Source organism: Helicoverpa zea, chromosome 24, assembly GCF_022581195.2.
Source record: "Helicoverpa zea isolate HzStark_Cry1AcR chromosome 24, ilHelZeax1.1, whole genome shotgun sequence".
Taxonomy (NCBI): domain Eukaryota; kingdom Metazoa; phylum Arthropoda; class Insecta; order Lepidoptera; family Noctuidae; genus Helicoverpa; species Helicoverpa zea.
Genome location: NC_061475.1, coordinates 71,683 through 87,679, shown reverse-complemented (window position 1 = coordinate 87,679; position 15,997 = coordinate 71,683). Strand labels below are relative to the sequence as shown.

The 15,997-nt window shown below is 34.6% G+C and overlaps 1 protein-coding gene across 1 annotated transcript in view; it reads left to right on the top strand.

The window, feature by feature from the left end:
- Nucleotides 1–2,014: 2,014 nt before the first annotated feature.
- LOC124642369 (protein Wnt-7a-like) overlaps nt 2,015–15,997 on the top strand; it is a gene marked incomplete at its 3' end in the record, with an annotated part of 77,179 nt that continues 63,196 nt past the window's right edge. The window contains exon 1 of the mRNA XM_047180766.1: nt 2,015–2,245. The remainder of the gene's footprint in view (nt 2,246–15,997) is intronic.

Genomic DNA, 15,997 nt, shown 5'->3' with positions numbered 1-15,997 from the left:
CAAATTAATAAATTAAAAAAAAACTCTGTAAAAGATATCGTCCGCCAAAAGCTAGTAAATTCTTAGCAGAAGTTATGTCATGGAAGCAAGTTTTCTAGGAATGCGCCGCGACGTCGCTCGCTAGACGCTAACGAAGCAAAAACTAGCTCAGTGCGACCACACACCAAGCTTGTTATATATATGTAGGAATAAAGCTTTGATTCAATGAGAACACACGTGGTGGGAAAAAATTGTCTCTAATCCTGAATCGAGAATTCTAGCTTACATAGGCTCGATTCACACCTACAATAATAATCATTAGTTTTCTTAAAACAACTGTAAAAACAACATTCAAGTTTCAAAGTAAACAGAAAGAGAAAGAAAAAGTATTGTTCCCATAGGACAATCATCATATCTGTCTCATATTTGTACCGAGGGTACTTAGAATTAATTAAAAGTCACTTGGATAGTTCATTCAGATATAATTAGGTCTTGTGTTATGTACAGGCAAACTTTTCTTTTAAAACATTTTTGCTAATTTAAAATCACAGATAGCAAACAGTTTTAATAAAATATATTTTATAACTACACCTATTTCTAAAAGAAACACCTACTTATACAAACATCTATGAAATCAGCAATAAACTCTAAAAATACATTATTTTCCACCTTCACATACGCTAAAACTGCTCCGTTATTAACATAAATAAATAAAGATATAATTACTAAGTATTGCACCCTGACCTCCGTCACTGTAATGCATCTCTACAGAGTTGCATTCAACGTCATCACACACAACAGTTTATGACTGCACATGCACATTATGTTTATTGACTAATTACTTTATTAGTTCCGTCATGTATTTGTATGAAAACTTAGTACGCACTTAACTCACACCTTAATTAGATACTAATATAACTTTTTTCAAAATTTCACTCTTTTTTATAATTGTTGTAAAAAATGGATTTGTTGCTAGTTTAACGAGATCTGTGTGATCATGTAATGTCTTGTGATTTTATTTACTTTTTAACCTTGTTTAATCGGCATAACTTTAACTATAATATATGAAAATCCCAAACTTTTAAAAGGTCAAAAGTTTTATATTTTTCTTTTATTCTAGACGTCGTCATTTGTTTCCAGAAATCTTTAAAAAGGATAGATGTAAATAGACTCATTTAAGATTAACTGACAAGAGATACTATATTCCCACTATGTAAGTATGTTTGTCAGTAATGCACTTCCTCATGTATTGTTTTACCGCGGGGCGATAATTTTATCGATCAATATTGTGATGGAAACACCCTGTTTATTTCAATGGCGATATTGTTGTGGTTTTCTGACATATCCTTGTTAAGGCTATTACTGCGGAAGGAACATTGTATAGTTGTTTGTCAGATTGTTTCTTACTAATATGTGATCGCAATTGGATACAACAAATAAAACAATCTATAAAAAATTAGGCACTAGAACGTTCCCAGCTGAAACAATTTTAAATAGGAAATACTTAAATAGACCCCAAAACAACTATATGATAAAACTAATAAAAACCTTAGCAATGTTAATAAAATATAGTTTCAAATCAGGTTTTTTTTTTTGCGAAACCATTATTTACCGTCCTCACAAAAATATAAGAATTCAACATACTTTCGTTTTCCCATAAACTCGTCAATGACAGTCAACTCTACATTATAACACATGGGTGCTAACTGCACCACTAACTCGTTCGTTAAAATGTTTCACACAACGAGCACCCTACAGTTTCCGCAGCAAAAACTAAACGCACGAGCTTTCGTGTCCACTTACACATGGCTTTAAAAAAAGCGTAATACTTACAAGACAGCATATCAACAAATTGAAAAAAAAAATACGATAGTTTTTCCTCAGTCAACATCCATTACCGCCCCACTATGTACGTAAAACTTTGTAGTATGAAGAAAAGCAGTAATGTATGTGTGATAATCTATGTGATAGTTTTGGAGCAGTGTTGTCCTAGAGTAATGTTGGTCCAGTGTTCGATGTCCGTCAGTGGATGCTGCGGCCGCGCGCACGACGGACGTGCACCGAGTTCTCGATACTCGCTCCTCTCGATACATTGAGACATCGAATCGTGTGTGAACTGTGATGTGAATTTAAGAACTTTTTTTTTGGTACCATAAGTAGTTGAAAGTTTTGGATTTCCTGAGTAATTTTATTTGGGAAAAGTTTTAAGAATTATTTACTGAAAGTTTTGTTTGTTGAAGCTGAAAATATTCAGGAGTTAATTTTCGTAAGTTTTTTTTCTTTAACATTACTCTTATTTATATTTCTTAATAAATGATTCGTAGGTATGAAGAATAAATAATTGTGTGGTGTTACAAATTATTGTTATTTTTAGTAGGATGACTAGAATTAGCGTTGGATTGATGACCTTTACACTAGATGCAAACCTGTATTTACATCATATAACTACCGTTAAAAAGTATAAAAAGTAAAAGTTTTATTAATCAACGTGAAAAAAGTTTGTTCTTCTCATTAACTGTAGAGTTTTTTCTTTTTACCGAAATGTTAATTGTGCCTAAATAACGATTGAACCAAATTACTGGGTGATACAAAATTAGAGCCTGTCATATTTTAATGAAACGTGTCAAACATAAACTTGATTAGTTTTCAATGAATATACAAGTACCTATCGTGAATTCAAATGACACTAACTATTCCAATTAATAGTAATTAGGGTTTATTAGGTACGGGGGTCTTATTTGCAGCTAAACTTATAACGAGGTTTTATTTGGCTTCAGACAAACAAAAAAATTTATCGCGAGAGAGTAAATCAATAGGCGAAACTATGTCCTATGATAGAAAAAATAAATTAAACTAATAAATAACGTTTACATATCCAATAAATAACGGACAATTTGTCCATCTACAGAATAATAAGCGATAAACAAATGACTATCTACGATAACTTCTATTCGATTACATCGCTCGGAAACTCGAACAAATCCAACATCTGAATGTTATCGATGCGATCTCATAACAATACGATCTGTAGCAGCCACACTACTAAATAAGACATTCTCGGTATTGCCCAATGCTCGAGTGCTCGAGTGCTCGACTGCTCGACATAAATCATTTCAGCCGCAGCTCGTAGATATTAAATGTTAATTCCGTCACATTACGCCTTTGCGTATGCGACTCTCTATTGCCAACACTCGCATTTGTATCGATTAGAAATTATTCGATTATATCGTAACCGAGTGATCGAGTTCACTCAGACGAGTTGGCTATTTCGTGGGAAGTAAATATTAGTTGTTTAAAGTAATCTAAGTTTAAGTTGTAGTTGACTTATTGCGGCTGTCGATGGCGATAATTTACTAAGTGTTTCTAATACTGGCTCTGACTTGATTTGTGTCATAAAATAATCTGTATGTCTGGAGGAAAAATATTAATAGACTGACTCGTTGGTTTAGTTGTTACTCAGTAGTTTAGCAGACTTGAGTCGTAGGTTTAATCTTGTATTGGGTAAATCATTTCTTTGTTACACTTTGTAGGATAACTCTAAAAATAATTGTCATTCTTCGCCTATATTTATAGGACTCTAAATATAACTAAGTAAACTTAAGTTACTGTCTACACTTTTTGGAATATCAGATATAATTAATATATTCTTTGTGCATATCTCTAAAATGTTCATCAAATATTTCAAAAGCAGCCTATAAGATACATCTCGACAGTAACACAAATATATAATCGTCACTAATACTCAGCGGTTAGTTAACTTGTAATATCGCAATCGAGTGTATGTATTGCGCGAGAGGTGATGAGCAAACAGCATCGCGTCGCTGTCACACTCGTGTAATGCTTGCTTACATGCAACGCATATAAACCTTCCTCTTCAATCACTCAAATCATCATGCTTAGTTTTAAAGATTTAAGCATAGGTACATAGGGATTATACTGCGTAGTAATGGGAACGGCAGGAGGAAGAAGAAGTAATGCGTTATGGATACTACAAAATGCGTGATACACAATTTTATCTGCTCGATCTTTTCATAATGAAGAAAATTGGAGTGCAATATTACACGAGAGTACAGAGTTATTCTCTATCTATACATCAATATGTACGAATGCTCAATGGTAAATGAAATGTCATTTATAAATACTGAAAATGATTATTGATATGTATAGTATGTTCAATTAAGATCCAAGTAAACTCTTACAAACAGCATGAGCTTATCTAAGTCCTAATCATATTATGTTAGTAGGTATAAGTTAACAAAAATGTTTTTTTATTTACAATAGATATTTTCAGGTTCTTATGCAACATAAAGTTGTAAGCATTATATTATAATTGATGCAATTTCGGTGCACTCGTATGAAATGTGAAATGAAAGGAGATAGTCGCGGATATTCACTGTACTATATAGTATTATGTATGTATGTATTGTATATGCAAATGTCGGCAGTAACTTCATTAACATGCATGCTACATTCCGCGCCGCAATTAAATCGCTGTGACATTTCTTTTCTTAATATTGTTATATAACGGAATCCAATTGATTCGATAATCAGCAGTTTTGGATATGAAAGCTTTTCCATGTGATAACACGCGGCGTCGTTCAAACTGACTCAGGTTTCGATTTCCAATCAATCACTCATTGATTTTCGTATATTTTAATAGTTTTTCCGTTATTGCTTCGTGACATACAACCTTTGATTTTATTTGTTTAAACTAACTTATCAGCTAAATATATACTTCAAGTATCCGGTACATACATATTCGTTAAGTATGCTAATGACCTGCCCAGTTAGTCTAGTGGTCGCAAGCGCGACTGCTATGCCTGAGGTCTCGGGTTCGATTCCCGGGTCGGCCTGAAGTCACTTTGTGGGTTTTATAAACTTACGTATAATTATCGGCACGAATCTTGAGCTCTAACCTTCACCTGCGCAGAAGTAATTTATTGGGTCCCTTTTGTGGTATGAAATGAGGCGTGGGGGCGGGCTAAAGCGGTGATTGTGCGGGCTAAAGTGGTCACTCAGGATTGGTTCTTTGCTAATAAATCACTTCTGCGCAGATGTACATAGGTCAGAGCTCAAGATTCGTGCCGATAACTATAGTCTGGATGAAAAAGACTTATTATTATGCATTGATTCCTAGAATTGAGTATCTTCATAAAAGAAAAACAAAGAATAAGCTTTTAATACTATTGTGTAACTAAATATTCCCCATTGCAATACATTCCCATAGAATATGATAATCTAGCCTAGCTTGCACCGCGGCTGCACTCGATCCCGAGCCTCGATACACTATCGAGCGAAGTCGTGACCAACTCGCTAATTCTATTTATGTGTCAGCCGGGCTCGAACCCGCGACTCGCGTATCGCGTTTCTCTCCGCAGCTATCTTGTGCCCCAGTGGTTTACAAGATATTTATGTGGGATTCGGTTCTCGTGCGATGTAATAGCAACTACAGAGTTAAGGTCGGGTTACTGGTACTTTTGTTGTGAAAACAATAGGAGATAAATTGCCTTATGATGTTCAAGTGAATATTTGTTTTAGATGGAACGTAAATTCACTTTTATTGCTGAAACACAATTGATTATAATTTTTATTGTGATAATTTATTTTCTCTATTCTCTAAATATGTTAATATGTTAGTTTTATTTTAAGGGATTTGATTCTTGCTGGAGAAAATAATAAGTGTAACTTAAAGTTAACATACCTAAGTGATTGCTAACATATCGGAGTTCCTTTAATCTATTCACCTGGGTTCAAATCATTATCTTAACGCCTCCTTAAAAACGTGAGAAATGACAAGTTGACATACAAATGAATAATAATCAATTAATTCTGTTTATATAATGTGAAACTAATAAAATCGTAACAAATACAGTTATTGTAATAGTGTGTTATCTATGCAAAATGTTGTATGTTCGAGACGGACTCCGATATTGTTAATTAATATTTAATGGCGGAATAAATGTAGCAGATACACGTTATTTATGTTTCTCTTGTAAAGCATTTGCATGTGTTTATAGATCGTAAATTATCTACAGATAGCGATATTCATCACCTTCTTATCAGCTAATGTTAATACATAACCTGTGAATTAATGCTGATGAATGAAGAATTTTCAATAAAATATAACATGTAATTCCTTAAAACCTCGGGGTTGAAAGATGTTTTTTTTTCTTTATGCTAGGGGAGAAAGATGGTTCTATCTTACTTTTCATGTGGATATCTAAAACATAATCTGGAAGTAAAGCGATTATGGCGTAATACGATTAAGTATTATATGTTTTTTCCTCATAGCAAAAAAGGCTTTATTAATTGAGAAAGTCTTAAATTACTTCAGACAAGAAAGTTTGATATGTATATTTTCCAAATTACTATTTCATTTTTAATTCTAGGGTCAAAATCCATAACCCTGAAATCCAAGAAACCTGCCTATTAATTTGTAATTACCAACTGGATAAACTTGAACTATCGCATACGCAATTAATGTAACAAATTAATATGTATGTAGTGACGCGTGACGCCGACGACACGCCGTATCCGCCGCTAAACGTCAACAGTTATATTTATTAACTAAGAACATTTCTAAGATAACACTCTATTAATTCGTCGTGAGAACTTACTGATTTACCCGTTACTACCGATTAAGTATTATCTTAACGTTAGTTTATGTTGTACATGCAAAAACGTAACACTCTCTTTGATGTCGGCCGCAGTCGGTAAAAAGTGGAAATGGAACCAGACTACATACAAGTTGTTCGTGTAGCGTGGACAAAACTTGATGCAACTGCTAAGGTGTTTTATAAGCTTTGTGATTTAAACCTCTTTATTGTATGTAAGTGTTTATGTGGCTAAATTGATTTGTTAGCTTGAACGCGGTTTTGTCAGGAATTTTAAAAAATCTTTCATTGTTTAGAGGATGAGGTGTGTAGATGAAAGCTATAAGCTAAGCTGGAAGTTTTTGTTACCTAGAACCTGTTATATCCAAAATATAAGTCACCATATTGTCAGAGGTGAACTTATTCAAAGATAAAATGTATTTAATCCACGTCGAACTGTTTCAGTTGAACTCAAACTAATGATTTACCCCGACTTCATCCGTTAGACCGCAGTAACAGATTCCATGTCTCAATGTGTCCTAGATGTTCATTATTAATGGATGCGATGTGTGCACCATCTAGATATAGTCTACATTATATATCTTTGCCTAGATATAGTCTAGATATATAATATGTGTGTGCCTGTAAGCCTAGATCGACAGAGCAGTGATTAGATTGGTGAGAGGTGAGTAGAATTGATGGATATCATGTCTAATGCTAGATTAGATTCTACGTGGGAATATGTCTTGAAGGGGATATTTAATTAATGTTTATATTATACGTAAAGTAACTTGTTTAATTGGAATATATAGGTAGATTAGTCTCTGTGAGCTCATATAGCTTTTTGCTTTGATATTTTATTGCAATAGGAAAATTGACAAAATCTGTAAACATAAAATACAACCAGGCCAAAATCACGTTTCCCACATAATATTTTCCTCAATGGTGAAACACACATAACTAGCCAGCAAGCCTGGAACTTACAGGGATCTAGACTATCACTTAAACTTCAAAAAAACCCAATTTTAATTTTAATGATAATTCACTGTTGACTATTGAAAACCGGCCTCTCTTACACGTGTTAAGTCTCTTAGTTCACACCTTAACGCACACAACTTCATCCTGCAACAAATCACCGACTTGCCGGACACTATCGAACACTATCTATCCGACAAACAAACACATGTTTAAGCCTTTTTTTCCTATCATCCGTAGTCAAAACACTTCGACATCTCTTTCAAGCCGCTTGTCACCCGCGCTTGTCACCCGCGGCTGTCACCTCCAACTACAAAAACTATGTTATCTGTACCCGGCAGATAGGGTGACACGTAGATATTAGTTAATACACGGCACCGGCCAGAGCTAATGTACCGAATAATTAATTACTTGAGCTTGTCACAACACGAAGTATCAGAGTGTATGGACAGGGGTTGTCAATATAAAGGAGCTCTTTTTGGTAAAAGTGTTAATTCTTGATTGGTTTTTACATGGATCTGATATGTGACTTATACGTGTACTTAAGTAATTAATAGGCTCAAACTTTTGATTCACTTTCATAGGCTTATGCACATACATATTTAATGACGTTCGTTATTTGCAGAACTAACCTAGTGGTAATTTAATTTTGATGTATGAATCTAGTGTTGAGTAATGTTGTTAATCCCTGACACAGGAAGAATATATTGAACGAATGTTTCCTCCACAAGTGAGAACTCGATCGACAACTGAACTTCGATGCTGCAGTCAATATAGAAACTCGGTGATTTGTAGCATTTCCCCACACTACTCAATGCAATTTAGATAACACACTGATTAGACCACTTCCTACTTTCTTTTTAGCCGACTGTTGAGAAAAATAAGAAATAGTTTCCATCCGTCTACTTTTGTAACAATTTCGATATATATTTTTGCACTTACCTACTTATATTTAACTAAGCTAAGTGATGTCACAACTAAACTATGCTGCAGTAGCTTTTATTAATTTATCTCTTGTTTTAAATAAAATCTAAAACTCATAGATAACCTCCCACTAATATAATAAAGATCTTGAATTTATTTCCATTAATTAACATTTGCATTCTAGTATAATTAATTTACAACCCGCATGTTATAAAATAGTTTTAGCAATAAAAAGCGAAATTAAAAGCTACACTATTTACTCCCACCTACAATTAAAACGACATAAAGTTTCAATTACTGCATAAATAAACACGCGGCGTGTAAATACCTACACGCGTAATTAATAACACACAACACGCCAAACTTCTCGATCAATTAACGAGTACACACTGGTCTGTTTATTTTGTATAATTCGAGGAATTTACCGAATATACAGCTACTATATTATGGAGATGTCACACTAATCTGCTATGCGATATTGAGCTACTAATATTTTCACTATTTCATTTTCTCTTAGCAGGTGTTGCTGATCACGTGAAAACTTTGGATTTTCACCAAAAATTAAGCTAAACCTTAGAATAATGTACTATTTTAAGACCAATTTATAGTTTCCTGGAATTCGCATAATATTGCCAATTTTAATAGACACATAACATTTTTACTGTCATTATTTTATTATTTCATTTTGCAGGCAATAAAATTATATGACGCAGCTTTTCCGTTACAAGTTTATATAGCGTTGCTACATCTTTGGGTGTGACAAATACTTTTGTCAGCCCGCCAGCTAATATTTCCGTTTGTCAATTACCGTGAGCCGACACGCCGCTAAACTCAATACTTAACCCTTTGACATGCACTAACCCACGGTACACAAGTTAGTTTATGCCCCAAAGCACACGTTTCTATCATTCATATAAATTCTCTGCGATTGCCAAATAGTATTTACTAGATACAAGTGACAAACGTACTGCCACTTTATTGACACACAAATGTATTAGCACTCGAGCTCACTAAAGACTAAACTGTCGGCCGACAGTTGACCCAAAGTCTGGCATTTTTTTATAAATAAATAAATAAATCGTTTATCAGTTTATACATTTTTTTTTACAATACTTTAATGTTTTTTTATTAAGGAAAATCTCGATTCACATATAAGTTTTCAGTCAGTATGATACCGGATGAATACCTGATCTTTATAATGTTCGTAGTACCATTCAACTTCATACTAATTTGTGAGCTCAAACCAACTATCAGCCGACGAAAAGTTTCCAGTGTGCGGGTACTCTCAGCGTTATAATATTGTTCAATTACAAGCGTTTTCTTGTGACAGCTGCTACAAGATAAAGAAATGAATAATTATAAAGTACGGCACAATTAGTTGCAGGTGACAAGTATTTTCATGAACAAAGTTCTGTCGTTAATTCTGCTGTTACAAAATACTGTGGTAACCGAGAAAAGATCAAGCCGTGTTGCGACGGTTCATGATTATACTGAAAGTTTATGAGAACAAACCATAGACGATATCGGAGCACATTATCTTCAAAAAGTCGCGGAATCTATTAAAATGTGTGTGGCTGCGCCGCTGAAGTTTAATACCTTAACACACACTACTTCGATACAATTACATTTTTTTGCAATAACAATAAGTTAGGCTATTCAGTAAGGTCCAAAAGATGAAACAATCTATGACCAATACTGAAGAATACAACCATAAATATTCTTCCCTATCTTCACAAGAACACTGATTCACGACGACACAATGCGAAGGTATCACTAACTAGCTGTCACCATAACATCGTGAGACACAATACATTATGATCTAAATCAATCTTAACGCTGCACTAAATCTCCGACACGAGGCAGTAACCACAGAAGTACCGTTACATACAGTGTGACAAAATTAATCCTTGCACTAGCAGAGTGGGAATAAAATTAATTATTTTGACTACAAAATCAATCCTCTTATATCACAGGAAAATATAATCTATGTATCATTCTAGACTAGCGGTTTTCCCGCAGTGTTACCCGCTTCCCGGGAGAACAATTAGTAATACTCCCCGCACCGGGACAAAATATAGTTTTTGTTACTCGCGTACCTTTCCAACAGTGCAATGATTTTTCAAATTGGTTTAGTAGTTTTGGAACTTTATCAGTATAGATAATGGCAGTTTGTTCCTACATAAGTAAACATTTGACACTACTGGAGAGCTACTGAAATAATTTTGGACTAATGATTCAGTCACTTAAATGTCACCACTGTTCAACCTAGTCCTTCTGATTTGTTCCTGTACTCGAGACAAGGCGACGAAGTGCACAGATAAAGCATGTCGGATAGTGCGCGCTAATCTGTGCAGTTCAGCACAGACCTGACTGCGGAGACGGACTCACCTGATACCAAGCTCTAGTTATGTGAGGAGATTGGGAGGAATATCACTTTACTCTTTAATCAATGCTGTTGGGGTGTGGGTGAATTGACGGCGGGGTGGGGAGACAATACTAGTCAGAGAGCTAGATAGAACAAGTGTATGTAGTGATCCTGATTTTGTTACTACACTAGTGGCCAATATAGGGATACCAATAGATGATCCAAAAGGACTAGATATCCAATAGATATTGTAGAGTCAACTTAACCTAATATTATTAGTTAAAGTACGCACAGATGCATGTATAAGCAATAAATTGGTAATGGTATTCATGGCCAGCTCTGAATATGGTCATATTCTTCACAGGTCCACATGTCTTCTGGGCAATCACTATAAGCACAAATATTATATATAATACCTTTATGAACTTTCATATCTCATTGGTTTAATATCCTTGTTATTGAACTTACATTCATTGATCATGAACCCGGTCTCGCTGTCAGCATGACAACGGTAACGAGCGAGCCATTACAATTAGCGCAGTATCGATACCGGCCGTAAATCGATTCCGCTTTCTATTCCGACGCGATAATCAACCGATACTAATATATATTGTCGCATGCCCAAACTATTCAATTTGTGTAAATCTCGGCCGTTCAGTCAGGACACAAAGTGCTCGATAAGGTTCCACTCGATAACGTCCATTATTGATACGATGATCGATTTAGAGTATCGATTAACGGAGTTGTATCGAGCGTTTCTCTCGGCAACTATAACTGTAAGTCTTTCGAGTCGATAATTCGCGAGTTGATAAAGACTGTTCTTACATTTGATTTAAAATGACAGAGTGAAATATTAAGAAAGACTTCGTAATCTGTATAGTTTAAAGCTATCGAATTATAATATTGCATTAACAGGAAAATATTATCAATACAAAATTATTAGTTTGATTGAATGATATGCACATTATCGGCTTCGTGAAAATAAATTTTGTGAAACGTTACATGGTTTGATTTTCTTAAAACTAGAATTGTACAATAATTATGGCATTTTTAAGTGGAAATAAACATACAGCACCCTACATCTGATGCAACAGGCATCCTCCTTATCGTCCTTGAGACATAATTGCCAATGTTACGCAGATATACAAAGTCATTATGAATGAAATCGTTTCGGAAGAACAATCGTCTCTCAGAGCTCGGAGGATCATTTCACGCCTTATTAGCTGAATGACAGGACGCCTGATGAGGTAATAACACTTTATGAGTGTGCTAATATACCTATTAATTAAAAAATAAATGGAATTACTTAGTAATTCTTGGCCATCAACATGATTCATCATAAATACTCGTATATGGTTGGTTAAGGTTTTCTCAGAACTTTAAAATTACCGGAAAACGGTTTTAGTACTACATTAAAAATAATTTTATTTGCTAACGTAATCCCAGCTCATTATGTCATTAGCCATCGACAATTAATATTTTGAGTAATTCCTGTTAGCTGAAAAGTTCTACTAAATGCACTGGTAGGAATCAAACCAGGACAGCAATAAAGCGATCAGCGCATAGAATGTGCAGTATTTATGTAATTCGCGGAAACTCTCAATATGTTCGCGAATGTTTGCGGAAGCGACGCCGGGGCATGCGCCTAGTGATGCGAGCCAGACTCGACTGACTTCAAAAATATATGTATGTATTTTTAAGGCTTGAATGTCAAAAAGTGGATATGTATAAGGCTATCTAATGAAATTGTTCCAATATGTCTCGAAACGCTCACACTGTAAGAAGCCAATATGCGCCTCATAGGTATCACCTAACTCCATCTCGATGCGTCTAAATTACAACAAAATCAGTTGAGTTTTAATATAAAGTCACTATTGCATTATACGTTTTAAACGGCGCAAATGTTAGACTTTTGTCTTTATGTACATCTGATGAATTTTACATATTGTTCAAAATCGTAATGATTGTAGTTCGACTTCCTATTTTTTTGACAAGACAAAATTTTGGAATTCTTTTAAAATAACTGTGTTATGAGTAAAACAAGTTCGTTAGCAAAACTTAGCGATTCAATTCATTAGCGACATTCCAAATCTGGCTCATTATATTTTTTAGCTCTGCCTAGGAAAAACCCGTTCGTTTGAGAAATAACAGCTTTTGAGGAATTTCGCGATAAATCATAAAATTGTTACAAATCAGGGGCATAAAGTTATTCATTATTTACTTTAGCAAAACTTTAATTAGCTAATTAGCATTTACTAATTAATTGATTAATCACAGTTACGGTAAAAGCCTCTGTCAGCAGGAAATCATGTGGAGTTCGTTTCTTGTAAACGTTTTCATGACCTACTTAGTGAATATTCAGATTTTGGTACCTAATCTTACATGGTGCCTCTCAATTTTTTGAACACTAACATTCAAGTCGCATCTTGCCTAGAATTTTCCTACCTATTAGACAGCTTCTACTCTAATCGGTACTTTCCAAGTGTCATACATTATGAACTTATATAGGCGCCATTGTGATGTCTTCTTTCAATCAACAACTATTAATTTTGCTACGTGGCTATTATACTCGTACACAAAAGCCGCGAGATTTGTTTTCCGATGCAAGTTATGATGTGGTAACACCGATTGTATCGTTTGAGGGAATTTCCAATAAGGCAATTAAAAATCCTCAAAAACGAAATTGATTTGACATCGATTGGCAAAACCGCGATTTGACACACAATCACAAATCATAACGAAACCTGTCTTCTTGCTAACGGCTTATTAATACAACACGCGTCCATCAAACTAAACATTAGATTGTAAAATATAGTGATATCTTTATTTTAAAGAGGAAACGGTATATTTATTGCAATCGTAATTGATTAAGAATGTATGAATCTTAAGGTCAAGTTGGTACAATGTTGGACCACCCGTCGCTCGAAGCCAATGGGCAGAACGTTATGCTATATTAATTAAAATATTACTTTATTAATGAGCTATTCCAATGACAATCTGAATGTAGGAAAATGACGGAGAAGTCGTTTGAATTTAATTTTATTAATTTGTGGATTTTATGTTGCAGCGTAGATAAAGCTGTTAGTTTCATAATGTTCAAGCAAAAAGTATTTTGTGAATCACACATTATTGACTAAGGGGCCCGTATGCCTAAGATATGTAACGGTCTATTATCTAAACTCTCCTTATGAATCACTCTATCTGTTGGTGAAAACCGCATGAAAAGTCGGACTGAAACAGTAGCGAAGTACTTCACTATTAATATTGAGAGATAGTGACGCTGTCATACAGAATTAAAATAATGATTGGTTGGTTCACTCGTCTATTTGTATACCTACTGTATTTCCTTACTCTGTGTCATGTATTTTTCATCTAATTGGCAGTAAAACCACAGTAAACTGCGCCGATTTGGTAACGTCCCCAAACTTACCAAATACAGCGTCGATGTTACATTGTATAGTTTACGAGCATTGCTTGATTGGCGGTTCATTAAAACTTATGTCTGTTTGTGTGGGAATTAACATGTTAGTAATCTAGATTCGTCTGACTACGGACTATCTCCTCTATTTATTTCTTGCTAAATATATAAAAATCCTAAGGTCACTAAGGTTTTGCTATCCCAATATACATATTTACACTAAAACTAGACTCAGTGATTCAATTGAACCCTAATTATACAGGGAAAAATAAATATAACAGAACCTGGGTATTCTGATTTAAAATAAAGTTCAGCAGGAGATCTTATTTCCGCCAGACAAACAACAATACATCATATGAAATGACCCACTGTCCGACCAGTCCAGTTAATTCCAAAAACATTCAAAATATGATGTACAAACCTGAATTGCGATGTGGGATGACCACAGAATAACAACTAGGCGCAGTCTCTCATTACCGACGTGCTCGACCAACTGACGGATTAGATAGCATCGCAAGTTTGAGGTATTTGAGGCATTTTTAACTTTTACGACATCTGTGACATTGTTCTAAAATAGTCATTTATTTTATTTGTTGAAGAGTAATTTTGTATAATCACAGTTTACTTAATGGAGTTTTAGAGGATACTAGAGCGGAAAAAAATAATGATTGTGACAGGCATAATGCTATTTCAAACTTAGCTGGTTTATGTAACATTATTTTCCCGAAATCTTGCTGACAAAACTTCCGAATTAATAACATTCTCTTTTTTGGAAAGTCGCTTAAAACCTAACATTTCCTCAACTTTTTTCGCAATACCTATTAACCCAATTACTCCTCCTATTCTCTCAGCATATGACATGTACGTCTATGCGTGGGCGCATCACGTGGTCATTACCATCCATCATATCTTCGATGAGGAGTGACGGAACCCACGCGACATACTACTGTTGGTTATAATGTGACACACACACCTATGTATATACTTATGTATACTGATGATCAATACCGCATACAGAGGCAATTTAGAACAATGATCCAAAGCTGATCATTTCTACAGTAAAGTACAGATATAATATTTTTGCATAACGGGGTTTTCCACACTCATTTCTATAGAATGAAGATGATGAATTCATAAAGTTATTTTCGTCTTCAACAATGTCATAGCTGCCCAACATAATAATCAATTTGCCAGATTTTATTCTAACGACCGTAAAATTAATAAGTCCGTCACTAATCCCTCAAGTATTGCGAATTAAGTCAATGAATCAATCGATTAAGTTCCAACATGGCGATATTGTGTGTAATCTTGAGATAGAGGTGAACTCGGATAATCCGATTATATGTAATCCTACAATATTGTGATCGGCTGCCAATAATCCGGCTAGTTCCCATCTACTCCAAACCCATTGTTTTCTATTAACAAAGTTTTTATAAAAATTTTCCACTTCGGTCCAAAATGTTATAGAACAAAATAAATAACTTAAAACATACCTTCAAATTCCTTCCACATGGCACCAAAAAATTGTTTTTATCGTCAGAAGAACATCAAAATTACGTCTCTGTACCTACTTAAAATCTTGGAGCTAGGGGGATGGATTTATTAATTTTAAAATAATTGTTTTTTTTTTCACTGTAGATCCGTTGGGAAGGAATTTGTGGAGCAGTTGGGAACAAGCCGATAATCCACGCTCATTGCCAAACAAACGCTTCCACGAGTGAGCATTAGTCTCGCGTATCATGT